This window comes from Microtus pennsylvanicus, chromosome 10 (assembly GCF_037038515.1).
Source record: "Microtus pennsylvanicus isolate mMicPen1 chromosome 10, mMicPen1.hap1, whole genome shotgun sequence".
Lineage (NCBI taxonomy): Eukaryota > Metazoa > Chordata > Mammalia > Rodentia > Cricetidae > Microtus > Microtus pennsylvanicus.
In genome coordinates this window covers 90811986-90839844 of record NC_134588.1, presented here as the reverse complement: position 1 = coordinate 90839844, position 27859 = coordinate 90811986, and the positions used below count along the sequence as shown (strand labels likewise).

Below are 27859 nucleotides of genomic sequence, written 5' to 3'. Positions count from 1 at the left end.
CCTGGATAGTGTTTACCAAGGCTCTGCACCTCCCCTGGCATCGCCAGTTCCACATAGCAGGGAAGGGTATGGGACGACATAAAACCAAAAAGTCAAAAGTCACGTACATCCCATCATTTAAAAGTTAACTCAGCTTGCATTAATTTCTGGTCATGAGTGGCCAGGGGCTTATCTAAAAGCTGACCCTCGGTTTGCAGAGCTGACCCTCGGTTTGCAGAGCTGACCCTCGGTTTGCAGAGCTGACCCTCGGTTTGCAGAGCTGACCCTCGGTTTGCAGAGCTGACCCTCGGTTTGCAGAGCTGACCCTCGGTTTGCAGAGCTGACCCTCGGTTTGCAGAGCTGACCCTCAGTTTGTAGACGGCTACTTCACTGGTGTAAAGAGAGCAGCCAGTTGTAAAGCCCAGCACCCCACTGTTAATAGTTAATCCTTATGCTGCTGAGAAAGCTGCTGACAGTTCTCGTTCTCCTAGGCTGACAACCTTATATTTCTTTACTTTTACATTCTTATTTCTTGACTCTGCATTTCTATATTCTTATATTCTTACTCTTGGACTATTTATCTGTAGAACCCAGAGATCCGCCTGCCTCTGTTCCTCGAAAGCTGGGATTAAAGGTGTGCGACACCACTGGCCAGCGCCATAAACTTTTGTTTTTGTGTATGTATGTACAACTAACTACCTGCAGGACAGAAGGTGTCAAATCCTCAGGAATTGGAGCTCCAGGTGGTTGTGAGCCAGCTGGTGTTGATAGTAGACCCACCTGGGTCCTCGGCAAGAGCTCTTGACAGCTGAATCAGTTATTTCCCTTCTGACCCTTTATATATATATTAAGGTAAGGAAATATATCCCAGCACTCGGGAGGTCTTTGTGAGTTTAAGGCCGGCTTGGTCTACTAGAGCTAGTTCCAGGACAGGCTCCAAAGCTACAGAAAAACCCTGTCTTGAAAAACAACAACAACAACAAAATGTTTCAAACTGATTTAGAACCAAGGACATTAAGATTCCTTGTGGAAAGAGACTGTGAAGAGGGAGAGAGAAAAATAATTTTTATGTCCAAGAACCGGACGGTGTCATCTTATAACAACCAAAACCACCGACAGTAAAGACAGGTGTAAATAATAGAGATGGGTGGCGGGGAAGAGACAGAAATCTTTAATAAATAAATAAATTAAAAAAAAAGAAAAAAATAAATAATAGAGATGGGAGCGTCTCTGCTAAATGAAGGTTAATTAAACCGCATTATAAAGCAAGATTTAATATATATATCGGGGGAGGGGGTTTGAATTTCAGTACAGGTTATAAACTCTGGAGGAGAGGGACACGAGGCAACCCCCCTGAAGAAACTAGAGCCCCCCCCCCCTGAAGAAACTAGAGCCCTTCCTCCGGGGGGCAGAAGTCAGACTTGACGACTCCACGCACCGAGCAGCGTGTTTCTGGAACTCAGTGTGTCCACGGCGCCTTTTGGAAGACACGATCCAGAAACTGAAGGGCAACACAAGTACCTACGGATCTCTCGCTGAAGAAACAAAATCCACCTTATGTGTCGCTGCCCTGAAAGGACCAGCTCACCGCCACCAACCTGCCTTTCTTCGTGTAATTGTCACTGCAAATGCTCCAATCCTCGTAGGACCCCGGAGACGTGGGGATTTCATTGTGAATTGGTTGGGTTCTTTTTCCCAAGATGATCCTTCTACCAGAGTGAAAAGACAAAAAGAAAAAAAAAACTGACCAGCTGTTTCCGCCCGGTTTCGAACCGGGGACCTTTCGCGTGTGAGGCGAACGTGATAACCACTACACTACGGAAACCGGCTGGTGGCGTTGGCTTTGTAAGCAGCCTACATTTGGAGTGAATTTATTGTTTGCTGACTCCGTTCTTAAATTCAACCCAGTCAATCAACTTCTGAAATCAGGCAGGTTCCACTCTGAGGCTAGATGACATTCACCCATGGAGATACATGGTAGCTCCAAAGAAAACTGCCAGCGAGATTAAGGACCCCAGGACCTCGAGGCCACAGAAGGAGCTGTTCTCAGCTTCCGTAAGCACCCACGGTTTTCCAGATCCCGAGGAGCTCCAGGAATTGATGAATTTAGGGCGCCCCCTGGCGCCCAGCATCTGCTGTGCCGCGGGACTGGAGAAAAAACGGACCGGTCGGTCATCAGGCTGGAAGCCATTCAGGTGAGGGCCTTGGCAAGAAGGACGTTGTAAACTCAAGCCCAAAACAATGAAAATGCATCTTACGTTTATCCTATGTCTAAATTAAAAGCATTTTCAGGCTTTCTCGTTTAGCTTTTTTTTTGTTTGTTTGTTTGTTTTTTTGGGACAGAATTTCTCTGTGGTTTTGGAGCCTGTCCTGGAACTAGCTCTGTAGACCAGGCTGGTCTCGAACTCACAGAACTCCGCCTGCCTCTGCCTCCCGAGTGCTGGGATTAAAGGCGTGCACCATCATCGCCCGGCGTAGTGTTTATTTTTATTTTTATGAGTCAAAAGGTTTCTGTGAAGTACTCGTCGATGACATTCTTGACCTTAGTACTTAACCACTCCGCAGCTGGAGGAGAGGGACATGAGGCAGTCCTGCTGTAGAAAACAACACCCTCGTCTGAGCTATGTTGCCCTGGCTGTCCTGGAACTTGATTTATAGACTATGCCTCCCAAGTGATGGGATTAAAGATGTCTCTAATCTCCTAGATTGGGTTTTATTTTACAGTGTGTTGTTTTCTTACAGGGTTTTGTTGTAGCTTTGGAGCCTGTCCTGGAACTAGCCCTTGTAGATCAGGTAGGTAGGCCTCAAACTCACAGAGATCTGCCAGGCCAGCTACAATGTATTTATTTATGTATGTATGTATGTATGTATGTATGTATTTATTTATTTGGTTTTTCAAGACAGGGTTCCTCTGTGGCTTTGGAGCCTGTCCTGGAACTAGCTCTGTAGACCAGGCTGGTCTCAAACTCACAGAGATCCGCCTGCCTCTGCCTCCCGAGTGCTGGGATTAAAGGCGTGCGCCACCATCGCCCGGCAATGTACTTATTTTTTAAATTAGCTCAAATTTACAATGATCACATTTTTAACCTTAGCACTCAGGAATTCTAAGGCAAGAAAATGTGGGGTTTGTGGCCCATCTAAACTATAAATCCAAACTCTGAGAAAGCAAACAAAAGGACAGACTCCTTTGCCCAAGTCTTAACTCCTAGTACCCAGGAGGAAAAGGTCAATGGATGTCTACAAGTTCCCGTTGGACCTGCCTGTTTAGGATTGCTTAACCCACTCTGCTGGGGACATTTACACGTTAGAAATCAACATAGAGCCAGATGGTGGTAGTGTATACTTTTAATCCCAGGACTCAGGAGGCGGAGACAGGCAGATCTTTGAGTTCAAGGACAGCTCTGATCTACAGAACAAGTTCCAGGCCAGAGAGACACAGAGAAAGCCTGTCTCACTAAACAAACAAATAAACAGGAAAAGGAATTCATACAGAAAGATTGGATTACCGTACATGGTTTTAATAGGATGCAGATCCTCCTTCCCCCACTTCCTTCTCTGTATGTGATAGAATGTCCCGATAGTGCCAGAAACATAGCCAGCAACCTCCCCTAGCCATGAAACCTGCTGGGTTACATCTAACCTGACTCCGGAGTTTTCACACGGCCTAGGCCTTCCTTTGTGTCACAAATACCTTTTGTTGCCCTATGTTTCCCATGGATACAAAGCCTATGCAAAACTTGGTTTAAGGGAAACCAGGAAAACCATGGTACCTCGTGAGTTAGGTATTTGCACCTGGCATTGTATTCTCAGAAGCTTATATCAGTTTGTTCTGAGATATGGAAATCTACTTAAGTTCATACTCCACGTGTCTCCGGGTCTTTATTTCTCTGTCCCATGTGAACCCACACACCCTTGCCGAAATATTTGCGACATCGGTATTTACTACCTGTTCATTGGGCCTCTAAGAGCAGGTGTGTTCCAGGTTTGGAACGCATGGGTAATGTCACCAGCTCCACTGCTGTCTCCACTTTGACGGTTCTTCTCAGGTAGCCCAGTTAGGGAGCCTAATCAGCACGCTTAATTTACATATTTTAGGAATGGGGTCATTCTCAATTCATTTCATCTGAGAGAAGGGGGTGGGGCAGAGGAATGAGGACACATGTCTATCCATAATAAACTTCATGTGTGAAATGAACTATAAGCAAAAGTAAGGTTCTGAGAGCATCAGGGTTCATGGCAACCGTGACAGCTCCTCACTGAGCTTCACCTGTGGTCGGTGTCGAGCAATTCAGGATGTTTGAAAGGTGTACCAGACTTTGACAAATAGAACGGAGGACTGTGGAATATTTGTCTGGTGGTTATAATATTGGCTAGATGTAAAAGCAAGATTTCCTAACCAAGAATTAACCCCAGACCACCACGGTGCTGACAGTCATGAACCCTAGCCACTAGACCACCAGGACGGCGTAATGAATATTTTTACATAGTGCACTCTGGGAAAACTTTGCAGGACTAGTTTGAATATTTTTGTTTGTTTTAGTTTTTCTGAAATGAGGTCTTACGTAGTCTAGGCTGGCCTCCAACTTGATAGGTAGCCAAAGATGGCCTTGACCTCCTAATCCAGATGCCTCTGCATCCCAAGTGCTAGGATTGCAGGTGTGAGCTGTGGTGCCCCTCTTCGAGTACATTCTAGTAGTTTTTAGATATACCTGGGTATTTGGAGATGCTTGTGGGTCTAGCCCATTGGCTGCTGGAGGCTTCATTGACAGAAAATAAGGAAGGAAGACACTCCAAGTCCTTCTTGAGGTACTTCTGTCTGACTGTAACTGCTCCTTTGCGTTCTCATTTTCTCAGGAAGGGCCCCGTGCTGTGTGCAATGTGTCTGGCGTTTTGTGCATTCCCACACAAATGACATCTATTTTATGTCAGTTTACTTCTCAGGTCCCAGGGGACTCTAAGAGGCTAGAGGCTGAATGTTTGCTGCCCCTAAACCCTTCCAAATTGTCCCCAAATCACTCTTGTTCCCTCTTCGTTGTTTTACTGTCTGCTGTGAAAAATTAATGGAGTTAGCTGAACATGGTAGCCAGCACTTAGGAGACAGAAGCAAGGGGCAGGATAATTGCCTCTAGTTTGAGGCCAGCCTGGCCTACATAGTAAGTTCTCATCCAGGCAGGACTTCCCCATGAGTGGGTGTGGGAATAAGAGAGAGTAATAGTGTGGACAGATACAAGCAAAGTAATATGTGTGTGACTATATACATGTTATTATATGTTATATGATAAAATAGGATAGAATGCTCTTCTTGGTTGTCAACTTAGCTACATCTAGAATTCACTAAAATTCAAGTGGCTGAGTACACCTATGATGGATTTCCTTAATTAAATAATTGAAGTGGGAAGACCCACTTTCACTCCAGATCTCTTGAGGTAGGAAGGTCCACCTTTAATCTGGACTCCATAAAGACACGGGAGAAGGAAACACACACACACACTCACACACTCACACACACTCACTCTCTCCCTCCCTCTCCCCGCTTGCCCTCACTCTGGCTGACACTTGCATTTCTTCACTGACTTCAGGGCCTACTTCTCTGAGATTCCAGCCTACACCAAAAACGTCCAGCGGAGGCATCCGGCCTCGTGGTCTGAGCAACTACTGGATTCCCGGATTTTTGGTTGGTAGATAGCCATTGTTGGAGTAGCAGGTCGACAGCTGTAAGCCACTCTAATAACCCCTTCTCTATTCAGAGAGAGTCATTCTATAGTTGTGTTCCTGTAGAGAGCCCTGGCTAACTACAGAGGGAAGAGGGGAAAGGAAGAACGGGAAACACACAAACCTCGCGTTTGGCCTGCACTCGCTAAATGTGTGAGGAGGTAGGGTAGGAAATGTCTCCACTGAGGGAACCAGAATTTACAAGACTCTGGATTGGAAGTTGAGTTTCTGGGTCCTAAGAAAGTACAGAAAAACTAAAGGCTACAAAAGAAATAAAACACTCCCGTAAGGCCCTGACTTAACAGCTAAATGTGCTAACCTGCTGGAAGCAAATTTGGTTATAGTCACCTTAGTCACAAATTAAGTAAGCTATTCAGAAGCCTCTGTAGGGCAAGTTCCGGGCCTAAGGTAACCCTTACCTCCCTGCGGGTCCTAGGCACCAGAAGTAATTAGTATTTCCCTTGTTAGTAAATATTTAGAGACTCTCAGCACCCCCTTTTTTCTTCCTAGCAGCTAGGGGATGCCTCCAGCCCTGACATTCCAGCATCCTACCCTCCTCCCTGCCTGTTTGCTATATAACACTCCTGAGAAAAAATAAAGTTGGCAGCTTGATCAGAATCCAGACTTGTGTCCATTTCTTTTTTATTTATTTACTTATTTATTTATTATGTATACAGTATTCTGTCTGTAAGTCTGCAGACCAGAAGAGGGCAGCAGACCTCACTACAGATGGTTGTGAGCCACCATGTGGTTGCCGGGAATTGAACTCATGACCTTTGGAAGAGCAGACAATGCTCTTAACCACTGAGCCATCTCTCCAGCCCCCTTGTGTCCATTTCTTGTGTCTCTTGCCTCTCTCTTCATTCCTCTCTCTTCCAGGGCCCAGGGACCCCGGTTCATTTCCCGCTGGTCAGGACACTAACCAACTGTTCCACAAAGGCCATACCAATACAAATCCTCTTAAAGATCGTATTTATGAGGGGCTCATCAGCCTCCACCTTTGCCCAGGGAGCTTCTGAGAAAAAGAGACTCAGTTTTCTTAAAGGGTGAATGAAGTCCCTGGTACAGTTGACCAGGTTTCATTAAACGGCCCCATACCCAGAAAAGTATGGGTAGCACAAACTGAACCCAGTGGGTTATGAAAAAGGAAAGAACATAAGCTTGGGGGAGGGGTAAAGGGGTGCATTGCAGAGGAGTTGGGGGTAAATATGATTGAGATACACTGTAGGGAGTTCTCAAAGAATTAATAAAAAGAGGCTTTTTAAAAAAGTTGTATTTACAGACTCTTTGCGTTTCCAACCTTGTCAGAGCTCAGTGGTGTAACTGTAAAACACAGAACACCAGACTACCGTGCCCGGCTCATCCAGGCCCTTGCTGGTTTGCTCACCTCCCAGTTAGAAGTTGGCAGCACTAAGCTCACTGAGGACTGCAGTTGCGGAAGAGAGCAAGAGTGGCTGGGTTGAGAAAACAGCTCGCTGTTCATCTGCACTAGGGACTCTGCTGGAGAGGTCAGCACGATGTCTTCGTTTTTGCAGAGGTTTTTGAAGCCTGGTTTTATGATTTATTTATGAATTTTAAAGCCAGACACTTTTTTTGTGTGTGTGTGTGTGCAGCAGGTTTTACACGAAGAAACCCTCTCTTAAAAATCCATAAAGATAAAAGGAAAGAAAGGAAAAGGGAAGGTTTTAGTAATGGATGTGGTTGTCTCTGGCTTTTAAAAGTCCCAAAGCCATTCATCATTTGGCGTTCTTGTCTATGAAAAGTTCAACAAAGATTTCTGACATTCCAGCCATAGTTCCCAACAGTTACTCGGAGGTTCCTGGTTGGAGGCTGAGGACATCACACCTGATGCCGTTAAATGTTTAAATGACGAAATGATCTTGGAAAGAGCCCGTCCTGGGCAGCTGCACTGTAACCACACGCTATGTTTTCAGCCCTCTTTGATTTACAATCACCGAGATCCCCTGGAGCTTTGGAGAAGAGCTGGAGTCACTCAACGAGAGTTCAAAGATCAAGAGCCCAGAAGACTCAAATCAACGAACGGCCTGTCCAGTCTGCTTTGGTTTGCAGCATCCAAGAAAATGATAGAAAGCTCATCAGGAGCAGGTGAGACGGTCCTGAGAGATTCTTTCAAACCTAAGAGCCGGCGGTGTGGTCAGGTGATCTGGGCACTCTGAGTGGCATGTGTACGCCGCGTGTGATGGTGGCAGTGTAACTTCGCACCAAGGGAAGCAGAAACACTAAGATGTGCAAGTGTAAATTTCGGGGAAGTGCGTTAAAATGTATAGGATTGCAAGGCAAAGAGACATTTCCTTGTATGGTGAGGTGCTGCTGGGCAGCATGAAGACCGTGAGAAATATTTGGCGAAAAGGAAAGCATGATGAATAAAAACATGCACTTCCCTGACCGGGAATCGAACCCGGGCCGCGGCGGTGAGAGCGCCGAATCCTAACCACTAGACCACCAGGGAGTGATAGCTTTGTTTCTTCCGTAATAAGTCCTGACTATGATTAGACGTTCACGACTAATACGGCTGTTTGATGGCCAGCCATAAGCCGACGCCACACAAAGACACATTCCCTGGGGATACTCCCACTCCTCACAGTCTCAAAACCTCCCGCGCCTTCTTCTGTCCTTCGTGCAGTCGTGACACGGACAGAGAGGCGCCAGACGGGGCCACCCTCGGCCCTGAACCTTGGCAAAAGGTGCGTAAACTGCGTGTCACGGTTGCCTATCAGGTCCTCCCCACGACCGCCCCAACCTCAAAGTCAAAGCCGACACCCACGCCAACCCCAACCGGGCCTCCGCCTGTTCCTCGAGGGTCATAGGAACCAGGGAGAAGCCGGGACAACACCGAGAGGGTACAAGAAAAAACGGTAGCACGCCTCCCCGTCGGGGAATCGAACCCCGGTCTCCCGCGTGACAGGCGGGGATACTCACCACTATACTAACGAGGATGACGACGCAGTATCGTCCCCAGGACGGCGGGCCATCTCCGACGCACTTCGCAGCGCCCGCCACCCTCCCTCCGAAGCACCGCCGACCTCCGCACCGAACCCCAAAGTCCCCCCCTACGCCGCCAGAACGCCCCTCCCACCAGGTCCCGACACGCCGCCCTTTGTGACCACCGCGACCCTGGCCCCCTGCCTTCTCCGGAGAAGAGGCGATGTCTGGCAGGCATGTACTGTTGCTGTGCTGGTCCCTACACTGAAGATGGTGTGACACAGCCCGCCTGTGAAAAGATCAGAGCTCCGGGGACTTGGAACATCGTGGCCATCTGAGTAGAAGGCGGTTGCTTGTTTTCTGTGGGTAGGTTGGCAGCTTCAGTGTGGAGTCAACATGTCCCTGTTGTCAGATCCAATCACCGACAGGTGACTGAACGGGTTCAAAATGTCTCTGCCAAGAATGTGCCTACATCCTGCAATCGGTAGTCAGGATGGCCGAGCGGTCTAAGGCGCTGCGTTCAGGTCGCAGTCTCCCCTGGAGGCGTGGGTTCGAATCCCACTCCTGACACATGTGTTTTTAGGTTAGCAATTCTTTTCTCTTCCTGCCTAGACATAAATACAAATTTTACATTGATTCTCCTCCCTTCCTCACCCCTCCCTCACTCCTTTTTCTTATGAATGCTTGGCATGCGGTGCTGTTGAGTACATCCCCAAGCCCTTTTTAACTCCAGCCTTACTTTATTGTGCTTTAAGTGTCGTTAGCATCACCCCCCACCCTCACCCCACGTTAACATATCTAGGTTTTCTCCTCATTGCTTCTCCATTTTCAATCCTCGCTGAAAGACCGTTACACTTCATGCTGAATCCTTTTCCAGACCCTTTACAACTTGATTTCCACATCTGGTACAAGCCTTATTCAGACTATATAGTTGAATGGTGAGCGTGAACCTTTCTTCTGCAGGATAGCTATCCAGTGTTCCCACCTTTATTTGGCATATAGAACTATTTTTTCTTACTACTTTCTGATACTAGCCTTTACACACTAAATTTCTGATTTTGTATTTGACTCTAAACTTTATGTTTGGCTTGTTTCTTTGTGGGTTTTGCCCAGGGCTGGTCAGGTGCTTTACATGTTAGCTACAAACCCCTGCTCTTTTCAATTTTTTGAGATAGCATCTCACGGAGTTGTCCGGAGTAGTCTAAAACTATGTGTCAAAGACTGACTTCACACTTGAGATTCTCCTGGCTGGTCTCCAGTTTTCTAGAACTCAGACTGAGGCTGCCTCAAGTCTCCATTCTTCTTCCCCTTTTGCATTTGCCACCACTTTCTCTCCTTTTACAATACTTTAATACTTTTTTTTTAATGTGTGGGTGAGTGTTTGCCAGAATGTAAGAGCTCCATGATGAATACAGAGGCCTGCAGAGGAAATCCATACTCCTGGACTGAGGCAAAGCACCCGTGAGCTGCCATATGGGTTCTGGGAACCAAAACTGAGTCATCTATAAGACGCGGCTGGGCTGACCTTGAATTTGCCGTTAGTGGGAGATGGACTTGAACCCCTGATTCTTCTGTCTCTCCCTCTGACTACTTAGACTACAGGCCTCCACCACCACACCTGGCTTACTTGTTACTGTTGTTGGTAGTAGTATAGTTGTTATTAGGGGTAAATGTTCTGTGCACTTGTGGAGGTCAGGGGACACCTTTGTGGTGTCAGGAATGGTGAGTATTTCCTGCCTGTATTTCTTCCAAGAACAGACCAAGGGAGACAGGAGGTCTACAGAGTTCCAGGACAGCCAGAGCTACACAGAAAAACCCTGCCTTGAAAACCCAAACAAAACAAAACAACAGCAACAATCAATCAAACAAACCAAAAACCTATCCTGTTTGTAGTCATACAAATACAAATATGACTCATTTAAAAAAACAAATTTGTGGGGGGAAAAAGGCAAGTCGGGCGGTGGTGGCACGTGCCACTCCCAGTACTTGGGAGGCAGAGGCAGGCGGATCTCTGTGAGTTTGAGGCCTCATCACTACAAAGGGATTTCCAGGATATCCAGGACTGTGAAACCTTGTCTAGGCAGGAGGAGGGGGAGGGGGGAAACGGACAAATTTGGCTTCCTATATATATTTTCAAGGTTAAGCCTAAAACAAGGATCTAAAAACAATTTTGTTTAAAATAAGTTATACTTAATAGATGGATGCCTAGTTAAATTATGCATTCACCCAATAATGAGTTACCAACATAAGCAAAATAAGAGATTTTATTTTGTGCTTTACTATGGAAACTTCATTTTTTAAATTTATATGTCCCACAACATACGAGAATTTTTAAAATATCAATTTAAGGGAGGTGGAGAGAAGGCTCAGAGGTTAAGAACACTGGCTGCTCTTCCAGAGGTTCTGAATTCAATTACTAGCAACCACATGGTAACTCACAGTCATCTATAATGGGATCTGATACCCTCTTCTGGCATTCAGATATACATATTTACATAAATAAAGAAATCTTTAAAAGTTATATAAAATAAAATATCAACTTAAACAGACTTGGAATGGATTTTAAAAGGAAAATTTTAAAAGATTTTTTTTTGGATAATATAGTGGTAAAAAAAATGCAAACATAATTGCATGTTTCTTAAATCACTTTGGAGACCAGAAGCAGTTAAACTGAAAATATAATCAATATAAATTAGATTATTTTGAAAATTTTCAGCTAAAATTATTTTTGGTAAAGCTTATGCATCTGTATATCAAATTGCTTAAGAAGACCTTTTTAAGCTCATAGCTCAAACTGTCCTAAATATCAAAGATCCTAAATCTTTTTAAAAATATTTATTAATTCTTATTTTATATGTATTGGTGATTTGACTATATGTATGTCTACGTGAGGGTGTCAGATTCCCTGGAACTGAAGTTACAGACAGTTGTGAGCTGCCATGTGGGTTCTGGGAATTGCCCTCAGGACCTCTGGAAAAGCAGCCAGTGCTCTTAACTGCTGAGCCATCTCTCCAGCACCCAAGACCTTAAATCTTAAGTTAAAAGTCTTGTTTAAGTGTTCAAAAGTTAATGATCATTGTTAAATAAACGCATCTTGTTTGTCCTTTAGTTACATGCTTTCCCTTGAGGTCGGAAGCCATGTCCTGAGAACAGCAGATGGCGATTAATATTCAACGTAGCAGCCTACGAAAAGGAGACAGTCTGATGGGGAAAACCGCATGAAGCAAGGCTACGGGGCTACAGACTCCGGAAGATCTTTTACTTCTGCCTGTAACTTCACATGTGCTTCTGAAATTTCCCCTGTATGTTTATCTCTCGGTGTGTTTATCTCATGAACACATTCTGTTCTACTGGGCATTTTATCTGTGGATTGTCCAGAAGATGATTCCTCCTTAAGCTGTATTGTCAAACTGATATAAATAATGTTAACTTACACAGAGTTTTGATGAATAAAAATGGACACAAAGATATGAGGTAAGAATTAAATTCATAATGTAGAGTCAACTTGTATTTGCAAACATGGAGACAATATTGAACAATCTATCCTTCCTTGAAAAGCTCAAGGTTTTATACCAAACCACATTTTATCTATATTATCTGTTGATCTCGCAGGCCACACACACTCTGGCTCACATCAGAAAGAGTGAAGCTCAGAAGGGGGAAAAGCTCTCAAAGGTCTAGAAAAAGAGGATGTGGAGGAAGCTCTAAGAGAAAGAAGGCCCCTATTTCAACCCCGACAGTCCATTACAAGAGGATGTAGAACAAGGTCCAATCGAGGGAACCCTTTGAGATCTGGGGAGAGACAGGTCCAGTAAGTCTCCCTTGTGAGAGAGGCAGGATGTGTGTGGACCACACTGTGGAGTGGGAGCTGGAGGTGCGGATTGAGGGATGGGACAGGCACTGATGTAAGAGGCTGGAAGACCTTGGGGCCAAGAACCTTGGGTGTGTGGTGGAGGGAGCCTTAGGAGATATGGAATGCTGTGATCTCAGTGCACCTTGGACTGGGCTAAAGTGTGTCTAAGAACCAAAAGAGAGTGGACTCTGCATAGGCCAAAACCAAAACCGGGCTTACACCATGGGCAGGCAAGAATTCTTCCACTGAACCACACATGCCATGGCCTCATCCCAACAAATTCATACCATACATCACCACCACCACCACCACTACCACCACAACCACCACCACCACCACCACCACCACCACCACCACCACCACCACCACCACCACCACCACCACCATCACAACCAGAAGGAGCAGCAGCAGCAGCAACAGCCAGGGTAAAAACCCCATTTCCAAGAACCAAAATCGGGTCTCTTTTGCTCTTGTTCGGCTACCTTGTTTGAGCTGTGACTGCCAACAAGAGTCAATTGAGGAGCCCCACTTGGTTCAGTCCCTGGGTTCTCTTTAGAAACAAGAAAAAACCTGCTTTGTTCACGAACACTCCCACTCGCCTTTGTTCAGGCTGGTCAAGGACTGACAGGTGGCAGAGGGCAGTCCGTCTCCTGTGGTGAGACTGGCCCTTTCTCTGCCGGTGGGCGGTGGTTGGGTCCGGTGACAGGTGAGTGAACGTTTTCCTTTGTGGTACCCACCACAGTCGAGCACAAAGAGGATTAGGACCGCAGGAATGGACACCCGGTCCAAGGCTTGGGAGGCCGGAGAAGGGGCACAATACAGAGTCTGTGGACACCCTGAGCTCGCTGGAGCAGGCTTTGAGCCTTGTCGGTCAATTGGGCCCGGATAGAAAAGCTCCCTGGCCAGACGACTTGCCAATGAGCAGCCTGCATGAGCCTAGGTCTCAGAAGGCCAGGGGTCAGTGCGGGACCTGCGAGGAAGAGCCATCTTGGCACAAGGGGACCTTCGATGGAGTTGCGCATGATTGTGCCACTTTGGCCTGCGCGGCGTCGACTTCCCTGAGTTTCTGTCTAGTGTGTGTGTGTGTTTCTGGTGGGTGTGGTTGTTTGTGTGTGGGTATGAGAGAGAAAGACAGAGATAGAGAGAGAAAGAGATAGGTAGAGAGAGAAAGAGAGAGAGACAGAGATAAAGATATATATGTTTATATACAGAGAGAGAGACAGAGAGAGCGAGATAGACAGAGAGAGAGAGAGAGAGAGAGAGAGAGAGAGAGAGAGAGAGAGAGAGAGGCCTCCTTCCTGCTGCTGTCGCCAGGGAGCTCTGAAGCTCTCTGGGCTCCCCAAGAGTTGCTGTTGGCAAGGAGTAGGGGAGAGAAGGCACGTGGTCCCCTGCGGGGCTGTTTCTTGGCAAAGGAGGCAGAACAGGGTCTGGGGCTAGGGAGGTTTTTGAGGTCCCGGCCAAGAGAGGCTCACCAAATAAGTGTCGATTGTGGGAGAGCCAGGCTGTGCGTGGACGGCACTGTGGAGTGGGAGGCTGGAAGTGTGGGGTGTGAGTGCCGCGGGGTGGAGTTATAAGAAAGGTGGAGGCGCTGGAAGAAGTGGAGTGGTATGGTAGCTGTAGCAGAGCTGTGGTTAGGGCGGGTGATGGCGTCTGAGTTGAGGAGAGAGGACTAGGCTTAGGCTGCTGGGCAGGCTGTGGATGACTGGGTTAGTGGTAGTCCGCTGCTGCGGCTGTGCACCCTGGGCATTGTGGACTGGGGCAGTGGGTGCATGAGGACCAAAAGGGACTGGACTCTGCATGGGCCGGGAATCGAACCCGGGCCTCCCGCGTGGCAGGCGAGAATTCTACCACTGAACCACCCATGCCATGGCCTAGGCTGTCACCTGACTGCTGTCACAGCCTGTGCTCCAGGACCAGCTAGCTCCTCGTTTCCCCCCTGACACCTAGATGCCGGGCCTTGGCCCCATGGACCAAGCAGGCGAGCTCGAGGGCCACACGGACAGGAGAGTCCCGGGACCAGAGTGAGGCTCCGCGACTGAGAGCCGCGCCTCTCCCCTCTCCGGGACGCCTAGGTCCCACGTCAACCCTGCCTCTCCCTGCTGCCAGCCGAGGAGCTAGCAAGCCAGCGAGCTTGCGGGCCGGCGGTGCGTGCAGCAAGGGTCGGCAGGTGTGCGCTGGCGACGGCCACCTGCGCACAGAAGAAGCCTGGCCGAGCAGAGCCCGAGAGGATGGGCGCGGTGGGCTTCTCCCGCAGGAGCTGGAGGAGCAGGAAGGAGCGGGAAAGGGGTGGTGAGCGCGAGGGCCGGGCCAAGAAGTGCGGGTCTGGGGTAGGGATGGATGAGGTCCTCTGTTGGCACGGGGCCGGTCGGATGGGATGGCGGGGTGCTCAGGACCGGCGCCCTCACGGACTCGAGCCTCTACCCCCGCCCCCCCCGGAGGTGGCTAATTTAGCAAGGCGTCCCGTACGCGCCGCTGCCGCTGCCCTCCAGTAAGTGTAAGGTGTTGAGAGCAGGGCGCTTCTCCAGGCCCAGGAGAAGGCGTGTGAGAGAAGGTTGCGGGCGTGAGAGGAGTTTGGGCGGTGTCAGAGAGGCGGTGGTAGGAGGCACTCACGGGTCTGGTGGGGTGGGAGGTGGGGGCGGGGGGGACAAAAAGGCGAGGTTGTCAGGAGTGGGATTCGAACCCACGCCTCCAGGGGAGACTGCGACCTGAACGCAGCGCCTTAGACCGCTCGGCCATCCTGACGACGGGTGTGGGCGCGCGGCGGACCTGTCGCGTCGGGGCGCCCGGGTTGGTGCGGGTATGGCTGCTCAAGCTGCGGGCGAGGAGCGGCGTCCACCGGGTCCACGTCGAGATGCTGCTAGGCGCCAAAGTCGCTCCCTGTCCGGGTCCCTGTCCCGGTCCCGTTTCCGGTTTGGCTCTCCACACCACCCCAGCCCAGGCGGGACCACCCAGGAACCGGAGCAGCGTCTCCCGCGGGCATGGGCGGGACCAGGGTGCTGGGATGCGAGGGTCGGACGTGGCTGCGGTTCCACGTCCTGGTGGGAGGGGCGTTTGGTTGCGTCGGGGAGACTTTGGGGATGGGTGCGGAGGTCGGCGGTGCTTCAAAGGCGGGGAGGGTGGCGGGCCTTGGAAGGGCGTCGGAGATGGCCGGCCGTCTCGGTGGCAGCACCGTCGTCGTCGTCCTCGTTAGTATAGTGGTGAGTATCCCCGCCTGTCACGCGGGAGACCGGGGTTCGATTCCCCGACGGGGAGACATACCATTCCTTTTTAGCCAGACGGGCGGCCCTTGGTCCCTTGGCCAGCCTTGCTTGCTTGGCCCCTCGCCCCAATGCCAGGACAGTGGTCCTCTGGCCCAAGAGCCGGGCTCGGGCCGTCCACTGCCAGGCGGGCCCACATGCCTCTCGGCCGTCGGGTCCCTAACCTGGCGCCCGGCCAAGGACTCTGACACCTGGGAACTCGACTTACACACACACACACACACACACACACACACACACACACACACACACACACACCCCGACGAGGCCGGGCGTGTGTCAGAGCCGGCGGCGTGCGACCCTCGGTGCCTGAGCCACCGCTGTGCCAGGCGGCTCTGGGTGGTGACGTGCCCGCTCGGTGCTGTCCCGGCTGCTCCCTGGCTCCTGTGGCCCTCGTTGCGTGAGCTGCCCTGGCCCGGTTGCTGCAGTCAGGAGGCGAGAGCGCCGCGCAGCACAGGCGTGTGCGTGCGGGAAGCGCGGGTGGCATGGGACGCTGAGGAACAACGCGTGCTCGGCGGCGGAGGCCCGGTTGTGGTTGGCGTGGGTGTCGGTGTCGGTGTCGGTGTCGGTGTCGGTGTCGGTGTCGGTGTCGGCTTTGGCTTTGACTTTAAGGTTGGGGCAGGATGGGAAGACCAGGTAGGCGACCGCGACATCGTCTGTGTCCGCTGGCTGGTGGCAGTCCCCGGCGTCGTGTGTGTGTGCGGCGCCGTGTCGGTGTGGCGTTGGTGGTATAGTGGTGAGCATAGCTGCCTTCCAAGCAGTTGACCCGGGTTCGATTCCCGGCCAACGCACAGGACCCGCCTTTTGCCAAGGTTCAGGGCCGACAGTGGCCCTGTCCTCCGGCGCCTCTCCGCCTGTCCCGAGACTGCACTGCGCCGCGGCGGGCCGAACGACCACACAATGGAAGGAGGTTCTAGACCTTTTGAGAGGGTGGCGAGCCGGAGGAGAAGGGCCAGGGCGAGGAGTTTTACCGGGAATTGGCGCCCGGCTTGCCGGAGAAGCGACAGAGGGCAGCGGGCAGCTGGCAGCGGGGGGCGGGCAGCGGGCAGCGGGCAGCGGGCATGGCAGGGAGGGGACGGGCAGGGCCAGGGGGCACGGGCAGGCGCCGATCGATCGAATGGGCGCCCAATGCCAGCCGCGTATTGCCGGGCGGCCGGCTGGGGCGAGCGGCTGGTTGTCAGGTTGGCAGACTGGCTGAGAGTCTGGCTGCCCGCGAGAGGCGCGCACCGTCGAAGTCTGGCCGTCGCTCCCTGGTGGTCTAGTGGTTAGGATTCGGCGCTCTCACCGCCGCGGCCCGGGTTCGATTCCCGGTCAGGGAAGCTTCTCTTCTTCCTCTCTGTAACTCGCCCCTTTCTTGACACCTTTCCGGCCCTTCCCTGCAATGGGGGCCCCACTACCCCCACTACACCTTTCTTGCTTTTTACCCAACGGCGTCGCCGCGACAACCTGCTGGCATCTTTGCCTCCGGACACCTTGCCACCTCACCCCCCATCTTGACACCTGTCCTGCCTGCCCCTCCCAGCACTTGGGGTGGGCACTACCCCCACATCACCTCTCTTACCTTTTGCCCAACAGCGTTGCCGCCAGACACTGCTGCTCCGCTCCACTAGTACGTACCTACACCCTCACTCGCAATCCAACAGCCTGCAGCCTCACCGGTGCTCCCTACACGCAAACTCACCAGCCCTTTCTTTGATTCCCACTCACGCCCACCATCTTTTCCTGCACACACCAAATCCTCAGGGCCTGTCCAGCTAAGCCCTGTTGCGGCCCGACACACCCAGCCTACACACCGCCACTGTCACACCGACGACACACAAACACCCGACACGCAGCGCTCCCGCGCAAGCTTCCGACCCACTCATGGAGCCCACTGCGTCTCCACCTCACTCTATCGCCTGCTCTTAGGTCTCCAAGAAACAGTCTTGCTTGCCCTACCTGCCACACCTGCATGCATCACACGCTCCCTGGAACCTTTCCTCTGCTCTTCACAACTGAGCAAATGCAGTGATTCGTTCCAGTCTACAGTGTGTGTGTGTGTGCTTGTGCAAATATGTCTGTCTCTCTGTTTGTCTATTTCTGTCCTTCTCTGTGTGTATGTGTGTGAGCGTAGGCATGTATATACGTATGTATGTATGTATTTATATATGCATGCATGCGTATCTTGCAAAACTGCAGGGTCTCTAAGTGATCGTTTATGGTGGCAGTGTTGGTATGGGATCGGGAGGAGAGCGCGTGTCCGTCCGTGGGTGGGGGTGCTCTGTGGGGTGGTGTTGAATCCGTGCTTTTAGCAGGCAGGGCGAATGCGCAAAGCACCTGGTGTGGTTACTAAGCTTCCGCATCGCCGCAGGGCGGACAGTGCCCGACCCAAGGCGCGATTTCCTCGAAAGCCCTCAGAGCGGCTGGGGGGGGGGGGGAGGGGAGAGCTGAGGCCAAGCCTGGCTGTTTTAAGGCCGCTGTTTCTGCGGCTCCTTGTGTGCGCGGGCAAGCGGTGCAGGTGCCTGTGTGAGTCGGGATATTGGAGCGGAACCTCTTCCCACCTAGGTTTTGGGTCCGCTGCCGGGTGGGTCCCCTCGGTCGTGACCCTGTCAACAGGTCCGGGGCACGAAGACAGATGGTGGTGTGCTTACCGCTGGGTTCAGCTCCGCTTCGATGGGAGGCATAGTCTGTGCCCACCCGTGTGTGTGTGTGGGAGGGTCAGACACGCCTTTTCCCCACCCGACCTCAACCCAGTCCCCCCGGAAACCTTCCCAACAGAGGACACGGAGAGACACCCGTGTCGAGCTGGATCTGGGAAGAGTCGGTCCAGCAAGTTGCTGGGCCACTTGTGTGGCTCCCATGAGACGGTCATGGGAAAAAAGACAACGGAGAAGCCTACGCTGGCAGGTGTCCGAATGGGGCCGTCGCCTGCCAAAGGCAAGGATCCACGCTTGCCTCTGTGCTCCCTGGGTTCTCCTCAGCTTGGCCCTTCTGGCTGGGAAGAGGGACTCTGCTTGGAGAAAAGGTCTCTCTAGCACGTGCCTGCGGTGAACGATCGAATGATTGCTGTGGGACAGACAGCAGACAGGCTACCGGTAGGGATGGTGGTTGGGGTGCGGGGGCAGAGCTGGGGTGGTTGTGGCCAGGGGCGTGCCATCCTTGGGCACGTAGTCCTGAGGTGTAGGCAGCAGGCTGAGCAAGCCAGGTGTGAGCACCTCCCCCACGGACAGCTACCTACCGCATCAGGTCCTGCCTCTGCTTTCCTACCGGGGCTGCCCTCTGTGAGGGACTTAGGAGCCCAAGAAACCAACACTTCTCCGCCCAAGCTGCTTTTGGTCGTGGTGTTTGATGGCAACAATCCCAAGCCTGACTCAGACTGAAATCGGTACGAGGAGTGGGGTATTGCTGGGACAGAGCAGATCCCATGCTTTCGGGATTAAAAGGAGCTCTTGGGGATGAACAAGAAAGGAATGGTTATGGTTCAACAAACGCCGGCTTCTGTGCCGCGTTGGAGCAGGGTCAACCGTGCTGCTTGTTTCTGGAGAACTTGACAAAACCCTGCACTCATCCGGGAAGAGAGACTCTCAGTTGAGCAGATGCCTCCATGAGATGATGAGTAGTCTTTTTTTCCCCCTTTTTTAAAATTGATATTCAGTGTGCTCTACATTTTTCTCTGCTCTCCTCCCTGCCTCTCCCTTCCCTCCTCCAACCTTCCCCCAAGGTCCCCATGGTCCCAATTTACCCAGGAGATCTTGCCTTTTTTTACCTTCTACTTCCCATATAGATTAGATCTATGTTACTCTCTCTTAGTGTCCTCATTGTGGTCTAAGGTCTCTGGGATTGTGGTTTGTAGGCTGGCTTTCTTTGCTTTATGTTTAAAAACCACCTATGAGTGAATACATGTGATAATCGTCTTTCTGTGTCTGGGTTACCTCACTCTAAATAACGTTTTCTAGCTCCATCCATTTTCCTGCAAAATTCAAGCTGTCGGGTTTTCTTTCTTTCTTTCTGCTGTGTAGTACTCCATTGTGTAAATGTACCACATTTTCCTTACCCATTTTTTGGTCGAGGGGCATTTAGGTTGTGTCCAGGTTCTGGCTATGACAAACAAAGCTGCTATGAACATAGTTGAGCACATGTCCTTGTGGCACGATTGAGCATCTTCTGGATTGGAGTATACCCAAAAGTGGTATTACTAGGTCTTGTGGAAGGTTGTTTCCTAATTTTCTTAGAAATCGCCACAGTGACATCCAAAGCGTTGTAGCCACGAGCTTTCATTCCCACCAGCAATGCACAAGTGTTCTCTTTTCCCCACAACCTCTCCAGCATAAGTTGTCATCAGTGTTTTTGATCTTAGCCATTCTTTCAGGTGTAAGATGGAAACTCAGAGTTGTTTTGATTCGCGTTTGTCTGCTGACTAAGGATGTTGAGCATTTCCTTAAGTGTTTTTGAGCCATTTTAGATTCCTCTGTTGAGAGTTCTCTGTTTATGTCTTTACTCCTTTTTTTTTTGGATTATATGTTGTTTTGGTGTCCATTTTCTTGAGTCCTTTGTATATTTTGGAGGTCAGACCTCTGTCTGATGTGAGGTTAGTGAAGATCTTTTCTCATTCTGTAGGCTGTCATTTTGTCTTGTTGATCGTGTCCCTTGCTTTACAGAAGGTTTTCCGTTTCAGGAGGTCCCATTTATTAATTGTTTCTCTCAGGGTCTGTGCAGCTGGGCTTCTATTTAGGAAGTGGTTCCCTGTGCCAAAGCGTTCAAGCGTACTTCGCACTTTCTTTTCTATAAGGTTCAGTGTGGCCAGCTTCATGTTGAGGTCTTTGATCGATTTGGACTTGAGTTTTGTGCATGGTGATAGATAGGGGTCTATCTTCATTTTTGTACATGTTGATATCCAGTTATGCCAGCACCGTTTGTCAAATATGCTTTCTTTTTCCATTTGATACATTTTGCTTGGTTGTCAAAAGATGATGGGTCAGCCGGGCGGTGGAGGCGCACGCCTGTAATCCTAGCACTCGGGAGGCAGAGGCAGGTGGATCTCTGTGAGTTCGAGGCCAGCTTGGTCTACAAAGGGAGTTCCAGGACAGGCTCCAAAGCTACAGAGAAACCCTGTCTCGAAAAAACCAAAAAAAAAAAAAAAAGATGATGGGTCTTTATTCCAACATGTAGGGTATTGTCTTGATTCACAAGTGGTGTGGGAGGGCACATGAAGGGAAGGAGGTGGGTGGTTGTCTCACACCGGATAAGAGAGCCAGTAAGCAGTCCTCATGCTAGTCCTCTGCTCCAATTCCTGCCTCTAGGTCTCTCAGCCCACCCTGCTTATAAGCCCCAAACCCCAAACCTCAAAGCCTTGTCCCCTAACGCCCATGAACTCCAGCCCCACCTTCCCCACCCACCCCCACTTCCATCAGTGTGGCATTAAGGACTCCTAGGAAGAAATAAAACCGTCTCACCTCAAGGTTTCTCTAAGTCACACATTTGATCAGAATATGACGTGATCCTGGTCCTTACTCAGAAATGAATGTGCAGGAAACACAGCAGGTGGTCGCAGGACCTGCTAGCGGAGATCAGGCTGTCTCTGCTCCTATCCGTTTCCAACGCCGCCTTAATCCAACGTCTCCATACCTCAAAACCTCAACCACCACCACCACCACCACCACCACCACCACCACCACCACCACCTCCACCAAAACCACCACCACCACCACCACCACCACCAAAACCACCATCATTACCACCTCCACCACCACCAGCAGCAGCAGCTTCAGCCAGGGTAAAAACCCCATCTCCAAGCCACCACGTTGGGTCTCTTTTGCTCTTGTTCGGCTACCTTGTTTGAGCTGTGACTGCCAACAAGAGTCAACTGAAGGGCCCCACTTGGTTCAGTCCCTGGGTTCTCTTTAGAAACAAGAAAAAACCTGCTTTGTTCACGAACACTCCCACTCGCCTTTGTTCAGGCTGGTCAAGGACTGACAGGTGGCAGAGGGCAGTCCGTCTCCTGTGTTGAGACTGGCCCTTTCTCTGCCGGTGGGGGGTGGTTGGGTCCGGTGACAGGTGAGTGAACGTTTTCCTTTGTGGTACCCACCACAGTCGAGCACAAAGAGGATTAGGACCGCAGGAAGGGACACCCGGTCCAAGGCTTGGGAGGCCGGAGAAGGGGCGCAACACAGAGTCTGTGGACACCCTGAGCTCGCTGGAGCAGGCTTTGAGCCTTGTCGGTCAATTGGGCCCGGATAGGGAAGCTCTCTGGCCAGACGACTTGCCAATGAGCAGCCTGCCTCACGAGCCTAGGTCTCAGAAGGCCAGGGGTCAGTGCGGGACCTGCGAGGAAGAGCCATCTTGGCACAGGGGGACCTTCGATGGAGTTGCGCATGATTGTGCCTCTCTGGCCTGCGAGGCGTCGACTTCCCTGAGTTTCTGTCTAGTGTGTGTGTGTGTTTCTGGTGGGTGTGGTTGTTTTTGTGTGTGTGTGTGTGTGTGTGTGTGTGAGAGAGAGAGAGAGAGAGAGAGAGAGAGAGATAGGTAGAGAGAGAAAGAGAGAGAGGGAGACAGAGATAAAGATATATATATATATGTTTATATACAGAGAGAGAGAGACAGAGAGAGCGAGATAGACAGAGAGAGAGAGAGAGTGAGTGAGAGAGAGAGAGAGAGAGACAGAGAGAGAGAGAGAGAGAGAGAGAGAGAGGCCTCCTGCCTGCTGCTGTCGCCAGGGAGCTCTGAAGCTCTCTGGGCTCTCCAAGAGTTGCTGTTGGCTAAGAAGTAGGGGAGAGAAGGCACGTGGTCCCCTGCGGGGCTGTTTCTTGGCAAAGGAGGCAGAACAGGGTCTGGGGCTAGGGAGGTTTTTGAGGTCCCGGCCAAGAGAGGCTCACCAAATAAGTGTCGATTGTGGGAGAGCCAGGCTGTGCGTGGACGGCACTGTGGAGTGGGAGGCTGGAGGTGTGGGGTGTGAGTGCCGCGAGGTGGAGTTATAAGAAAGGTGGAGGCGCTGGAAGAAGTGGAGTGGTAAGGTAGCTGTAGCAGAGCTGTGGTTAGGGCGGGTGATGGCGTCTGAGTTGAGGAGAGAGGACTAGGCTTAGGCTGCTGGGCAGGCTGTGGATGACTGGGTTAGTGGTAGTCCGCTGCTGTGGCTGGGCACCCTGGGCATTGGGGACTGGGGCAGTGGGTGCATGAGGACCAAAAGGGACTGGACTCTGCATGGGCCGGGAATCGAACCCGGGCCTCCCGCGTGGCAGGCGAGAATTCTACCACTGAACCACCCATGCCATGGCCTAGGCTGTCACCTGACTGCTGTCACAGCCTGTGCTCCAGGACCAGCTAGTTCCTCGTTTCCCCCCTGACACCTAGATGCCGGGCCTTGGCCTCATGGACCAAGCAGGCGAGCTCGAGGGCCACACGGACTGGAGAGTCCCGGGACCAGAGTGAGGCTCCGCGGCTGAGAGCCGCGCCTCTCCCCTCTCCGGGACGCCTAGGTCCCACGTCAACCCTGCCTCTCCCTGCTGCCAGCCGAGGAGCTAGCAAGCCAGCGAGCTTGCGGGCCGGCGGTGCGCGCAGCAAGGGTCGGCAGGTGTGCGCTGGCGACGGCCACCTGCGCACAGAAGAAGCCTGGACGAGCAGAGCCCGAGAGGATGGGCGCGGTGGGCTTCTCCCGCAGGAGCTGGAGGAGCAGGAACGAGCGGGAAAGGGGTGGTGAGCGCGAGGGCCGGGCCAAGAAGTGCGGGTCTGGGGTAGGGATGGATGAGGTCCTCTGTTGGCACGGGGCCGGTCGGATGGGCTGGCGGGGTGCTCAGGACCGGCGCCCTCACGGACTCGAGCATCTCCCCCAGCCCCCCCCTGGAGGTGGCTAATTTAGCAAGGCGTCCCGTACGCGCCGCTGCCGCTGCCCTCCAGTAAGTGTCGGGTGTTGAGAGCAGGGCGCTCCTCCAGGCCCAGGCGTGTGAGAGAAGGTTGCGGGCGTGAGAGGAGTTTGGGCGGCGTCGGAGAGGCGGTGGTAGGAGGCACTCACGGGACGGTGGGGTGGGAGCTGGGGGCGGGGTGCGTGAACAAAAAGGCGAGGTTGTCAGGAGTGGGATTCGAACCCACGCCTCCAGGGGAGACTGCGACCTGAACGCAGCGCCTTAGACCGCTCGGCCATCCTGACGACGGGTGTGGGCGCGCGGCGGACCTGTCGCGTCGGGGCGCCCGGGTTGGTGCGGGTATGGCTGCTCAAGCTGCGGGCGAGGAGCGGCGTCCACCGGGTCCACGTCGAGATGCTGCTAGGCGCCAAAGTCGCTCCCTGTCCGGGTCCCGGTCCCGTTTCCGGTTTGGCTCCCCACACCACCCCAGCCCAGGCGGGACCACCCAGGAACCGGAGCAGCGTCTCCCGCGGGCATGGGCGGGACCAGGGTGCTGGGATGCGAGGGTCGGACGTGGCTGCGGTTCCACGTCCTGGTGGGAGGGTCGTTTGGTTGCGTCGGGGAGACTTTGGGGATGGGTGCGGAGGTCGGCGGTGCTTCGAAGGCGGGGAGGGTGGCGGGCCTTGGAAGCGCGTCGGAGATGGCCGGCCGTCTCGGTGGCAGCGCCGTCGTCGTCGTCCTCGTTAGTATAGTGGTGAGTATCCCCGCCTGTCACGCGGGAGACCGGGGTTCGATTCCCCGACGGGGAGACATACCATTCCTTTTTAGCCAGACGGGCGGCCCTTGGTCCCTTGGCCAGCCTTGCTTGCTTGGCCCCTCGCCCCAATGCCAGGACAGTGGTCCTCTGGCCCAAGAGCCGGGCTCGGGCTGTCCACTGCCAGGCGGGCCCACATGCCTCCCGGCCGTCGGGTCCCTAACCTGGCGCCTGGCCAAGGGCTCTGACACCTGGGAACTCGACTTACACACACACACACACACACACACACACACACACACACACACACACCCCGACGAGGCGGCCGGGCGTGTGTCAGAGCCGGCAGCGTGCGACCCTCGGTGCCTGAGCCACCGCTGTGCCAGGCGGCTCTGGGTGGTGACGTGCCCGCTCGGTGCTGTCCCGGCTGCTCCCTGGCTCCTGTGGCCCTCGTTGCGTGAGCTGCCCTGGCCCGGTTGCTGCAGTCAGGAGGCGAGAGCGCCGCGCAGCACAGGCGTGTGCGTGCGGGAAGCGCGGGTGGCATGGGACGCTGAGGAACAACGCTTGCTCGGCGGCGGAGGCCCGGTTGTGGTTGGCGTGGGTGTCGGTGTCGGTGTCGGTGTCGGTGTCGGTGTCGGTGTCGGCTTTGGCTTTGACTTTAAGGTTGGGGCAGGATGGGAAGACCAGGTAGGCGACCGCGACATCGTCTGTGTCCGCTGGCTGGTGGCAGTCCCCGGCGTCGTGTGTGTGTGCGGCGCCGTGTCGGTGTGGCGTTGGTGGTATAGTGGTGAGCATAGCTGCCTTCCAAGCAGTTGACCCGGGTTCGATTCCCGGCCAACGCACAGGACCCGCCTTTTGCCAAGGTTCAGGGCCGACAGTGGCCCTGTCCTCCGGCGCCTCTCCGCCTGTCCCGAGACTGCACTGCGCCGCGGCGGGCCGAACGACCACACAATGGAAGGAGGTTCTAGACCTTTTGAGAGGGTGGCGAGCCGGAGGAGAAGGGCCAGGGCGAGGAGTTTTACCGGGAATTGGCGCCCGGCTTGCCGGAGAAGCGACAGAGGGCAGCGGGCAGCTGGCAGCGGGGGGCGGGCAGCGGGCAGCGGGCAGCGGGCATGGCAGGGAGGGGACGGGCAGGGCCAGGGGGCACGGGCAGGCGCCGATCGATCGAATGGGCGCCCAATGCCAGCCGCGTATTGCCGGGCGGCCGGCTGGGGCGAGCGGCTGGTTGTCAGGTTGGCAGACTGGCTGAGAGTCTGGCTGCCCGCGAGAGGCGCGCACCGTCGAAGTCTGGCCGTCGCTCCCTGGTGGTCTAGTGGTTAGGATTCGGCGCTCTCACCGCCGCGGCCCGGGTTCGATTCCCGGTCAGGGAAGCTTCTCTTCTTCCTCTCTGTAACTCGCCCCTTTCTTGACACCTTTCCGGCCCTTCCCTGCAATGGGGGCCCCACTACCCCCACTACACCTTTCTTGCTTTTTACCCAACGGCGTCGCCGCGACAACCTGCTGGCATCTTTGCCTCCGGACACCTTGCCACCTCACCCCCCATCTTGACACCTGTCCTGCCTGCCCCTCCCAGCACTTGGGGTGGGCACTACCCCCACATCACCTCTCTTACCTTTTGCCCAACAGCGTTGCCGCCAGACACTGCTGCTCCGCTCCACTAGTACGTACCTACACCCTCACTCGCAATCCAACAGCCTGCAGCCTCACCGGTGCTCCCTACACGCAAACTCACCAGCCCTTTCTTTGATTCCCACTCACGCCCACCATCTTTTCCTGCACACACCAAATCCTCAGGGCCTGTCCAGCTAAGCCCTGTTGCGGCCCGACACACCCAGCCTACACACCGCCACTGTCACACCGACGACACACAAACACCCGACACGCAGCGCTCCCGCGCAAGCTTCCGACCCACTCATGGAGCCCACTGCGTCTCCACCTCACTCTATCGCCTGCTCTTAGGTCTCCAAGAAACAGTCTTGCTTGCCCTACCTGCCACACCTGCATGCATCACACGCTCCCTGGAACCTTTCCTCTGCTCTTCACAACTGAGCAAATGCAGTGATTCGTTCCAGTCTACAGTGTGTGTGTGTGTGCTTGTGCAAATATGTCTGTCTCTCTGTTTGTCTATTTCTGTCCTTCTCTGTGTGTATGTGTGTGAGCGTAGGCATGTATATACGTATGTATGTATGTATTTATATATGCATGCATGCGTATCTTGCAAAACTGCAGGGTCTCTAAGTGATCGTTTATGGTGGCAGTGTTGGTATGGGATCGGGAGGAGAGCGCGTGTCCGTCCGTGGGTGGGGGTGCTCTGTGGGGTGGTGTTGAATCCGTGCTTTTAGCAGGCAGGGCGAATGCGCAAAGCACCTGGTGTGGTTACTAAGCTTCCGCATCGCCGCAGGGCGGACAGTGCCCGACCCAAGGCGCGATTTCCTCGAAAGCCCTCAGAGCGGCTGGGGGGGGGGGGGGAGCTGAGGCCAAGCCTGGCTGTTTTAAGGCCGCTGTTTCTGCGGCTCCTTGTGTGCGCGGGCAAGCGGTGCAGGTGCCTGTGTGAGTCGGGATATTGGAGCGGAACCTCTTCCCACCTAGGTTTTGGGTCCGCTGCCGGGTGGGTCCCCTCGGTCGTGACCCTGTCAACAGGTCCGGGGCACGAAGACAGATGGTGGTGTGCTTACCGCTGGGTTCAGCTCCGCTTCGATGGGAGGCATAGTCTGTGCCCACCCGTGTGTGTGTGTGGGAGGGTCAGACACGCCTTTTCCCCACCCGACCTCAACCCAGTCCCCCCGGAAACCTTCCCAACAGAGGACACGGAGAGACACCCGTGTCGAGCTGGATCTGGGAAGAGTCGGTCCAGCAAGTTGCTGGGCCACTTGTGTGGCTCCCATGAGACGGTCATGGGAAAAAAGACAACGGAGAAGCCTACGCTGGCAGGTGTCCGAATGGGGCCGTCGCCTGCCAAAGGCAAGGATCCACGCTTGCCTCTGTGCTCCCTGGGTTCTCCTCAGCTTGGCCCTTCTGGCTGGGAAGAGGGACTCTGCTTGGATTAAAGGTCTCTCTAGCACGTGCCTGCGGTGAACGATCGAATGATTGCTGTGGGACAGACAGCAGACAGGCTACCGGTAGGGATGGTGGTTGGGGTGCGGGGGCAGAGCTGGGGTGGTTGTGGCCAGGGGCGTGCCATCCTTGGGCACGTGGTCCTGAGGTGTAGGCAGCAGGCTGAGCAAGCCAGGTGTGAGCACCTCCCCCACGGACAGCTACCTACCGCATCAGGTCCTGCCTCTGCTTTCCTACCGGGGCTGCCCTCTGTGAGGGACTTAGGAGCCCAAGAAACCAACACTTCTCCGCCCAAGCTGCTTTTGGTCGTGGTGTTTGATGGCAACAATCCCAAGCCTGACTCAGACTGAAATCGGTACGAGGAGTGGGGTATTGCTGGGACAGAGCAGATCCCATGCTTTCGGGATTAAAAGGAGCTCTTGGGGATGAACAAGAAAGGAATGGTTATGGTTCAACAAACGCCGGCTTCTGTGCCGCGTTGGAGCAGGGTCAA

At 53.2% G+C, this 27859-nt stretch overlaps 14 non-coding genes across 14 annotated transcripts; 7 read left to right on the top strand and 7 right to left on the bottom strand.

Annotated features, from left to right (window-relative positions):
* Window positions 1–1731: 1731 nt before the first annotated feature.
* On the bottom strand, window positions 1732–1804 carry Trnav-cac (transfer RNA valine (anticodon CAC)). Its single transcript has one exon. It is a non-coding gene; the product is annotated as a tRNA-Val (tRNA).
* Window positions 1805–8089: 6285 nt separating this feature from the next.
* On the bottom strand, window positions 8090–8161 carry Trnae-cuc (transfer RNA glutamic acid (anticodon CUC)). Its single transcript has one exon. It is a non-coding gene; the product is annotated as a tRNA-Glu (tRNA).
* Window positions 8162–8576: 415 nt separating this feature from the next.
* Trnad-guc (transfer RNA aspartic acid (anticodon GUC)) lies at window positions 8577–8648 on the bottom strand. The gene has a single exon. It is a non-coding gene; the product is annotated as a tRNA-Asp (tRNA).
* A 473-nt stretch (window positions 8649–9121) lies between these two features.
* Trnal-cag (transfer RNA leucine (anticodon CAG)) lies at window positions 9122–9204 on the top strand. Its single transcript has one exon. It is a non-coding gene; the product is annotated as a tRNA-Leu (tRNA).
* Window positions 9205–14281: 5077 nt separating this feature from the next.
* Trnag-gcc (transfer RNA glycine (anticodon GCC)) lies at window positions 14282–14352 on the bottom strand. The gene has a single exon. It is a non-coding gene; the product is annotated as a tRNA-Gly (tRNA).
* Window positions 14353–15146: 794 nt separating this feature from the next.
* On the bottom strand, window positions 15147–15229 carry Trnal-cag (transfer RNA leucine (anticodon CAG)). Its single transcript has one exon. It is a non-coding gene; the product is annotated as a tRNA-Leu (tRNA).
* A 438-nt stretch (window positions 15230–15667) lies between these two features.
* On the top strand, window positions 15668–15739 carry Trnad-guc (transfer RNA aspartic acid (anticodon GUC)). Its single transcript has one exon. It is a non-coding gene; the product is annotated as a tRNA-Asp (tRNA).
* Window positions 15740–16463: 724 nt separating this feature from the next.
* On the top strand, window positions 16464–16535 carry Trnag-ucc (transfer RNA glycine (anticodon UCC)). Its single transcript has one exon. It is a non-coding gene; the product is annotated as a tRNA-Gly (tRNA).
* Window positions 16536–16991: 456 nt separating this feature from the next.
* Trnae-cuc (transfer RNA glutamic acid (anticodon CUC)) lies at window positions 16992–17063 on the top strand. The gene has a single exon. It is a non-coding gene; the product is annotated as a tRNA-Glu (tRNA).
* Window positions 17064–22917: 5854 nt separating this feature from the next.
* Trnag-gcc (transfer RNA glycine (anticodon GCC)) lies at window positions 22918–22988 on the bottom strand. Its single transcript has one exon. It is a non-coding gene; the product is annotated as a tRNA-Gly (tRNA).
* A 792-nt stretch (window positions 22989–23780) lies between these two features.
* On the bottom strand, window positions 23781–23863 carry Trnal-cag (transfer RNA leucine (anticodon CAG)). The gene has a single exon. It is a non-coding gene; the product is annotated as a tRNA-Leu (tRNA).
* Window positions 23864–24295: 432 nt separating this feature from the next.
* On the top strand, window positions 24296–24367 carry Trnad-guc (transfer RNA aspartic acid (anticodon GUC)). The gene has a single exon. It is a non-coding gene; the product is annotated as a tRNA-Asp (tRNA).
* Window positions 24368–25082: 715 nt separating this feature from the next.
* On the top strand, window positions 25083–25154 carry Trnag-ucc (transfer RNA glycine (anticodon UCC)). Its single transcript has one exon. It is a non-coding gene; the product is annotated as a tRNA-Gly (tRNA).
* A 456-nt stretch (window positions 25155–25610) lies between these two features.
* On the top strand, window positions 25611–25682 carry Trnae-cuc (transfer RNA glutamic acid (anticodon CUC)). The gene has a single exon. It is a non-coding gene; the product is annotated as a tRNA-Glu (tRNA).
* The last annotated feature ends 2177 nt before the right edge of the window (window positions 25683–27859 follow it).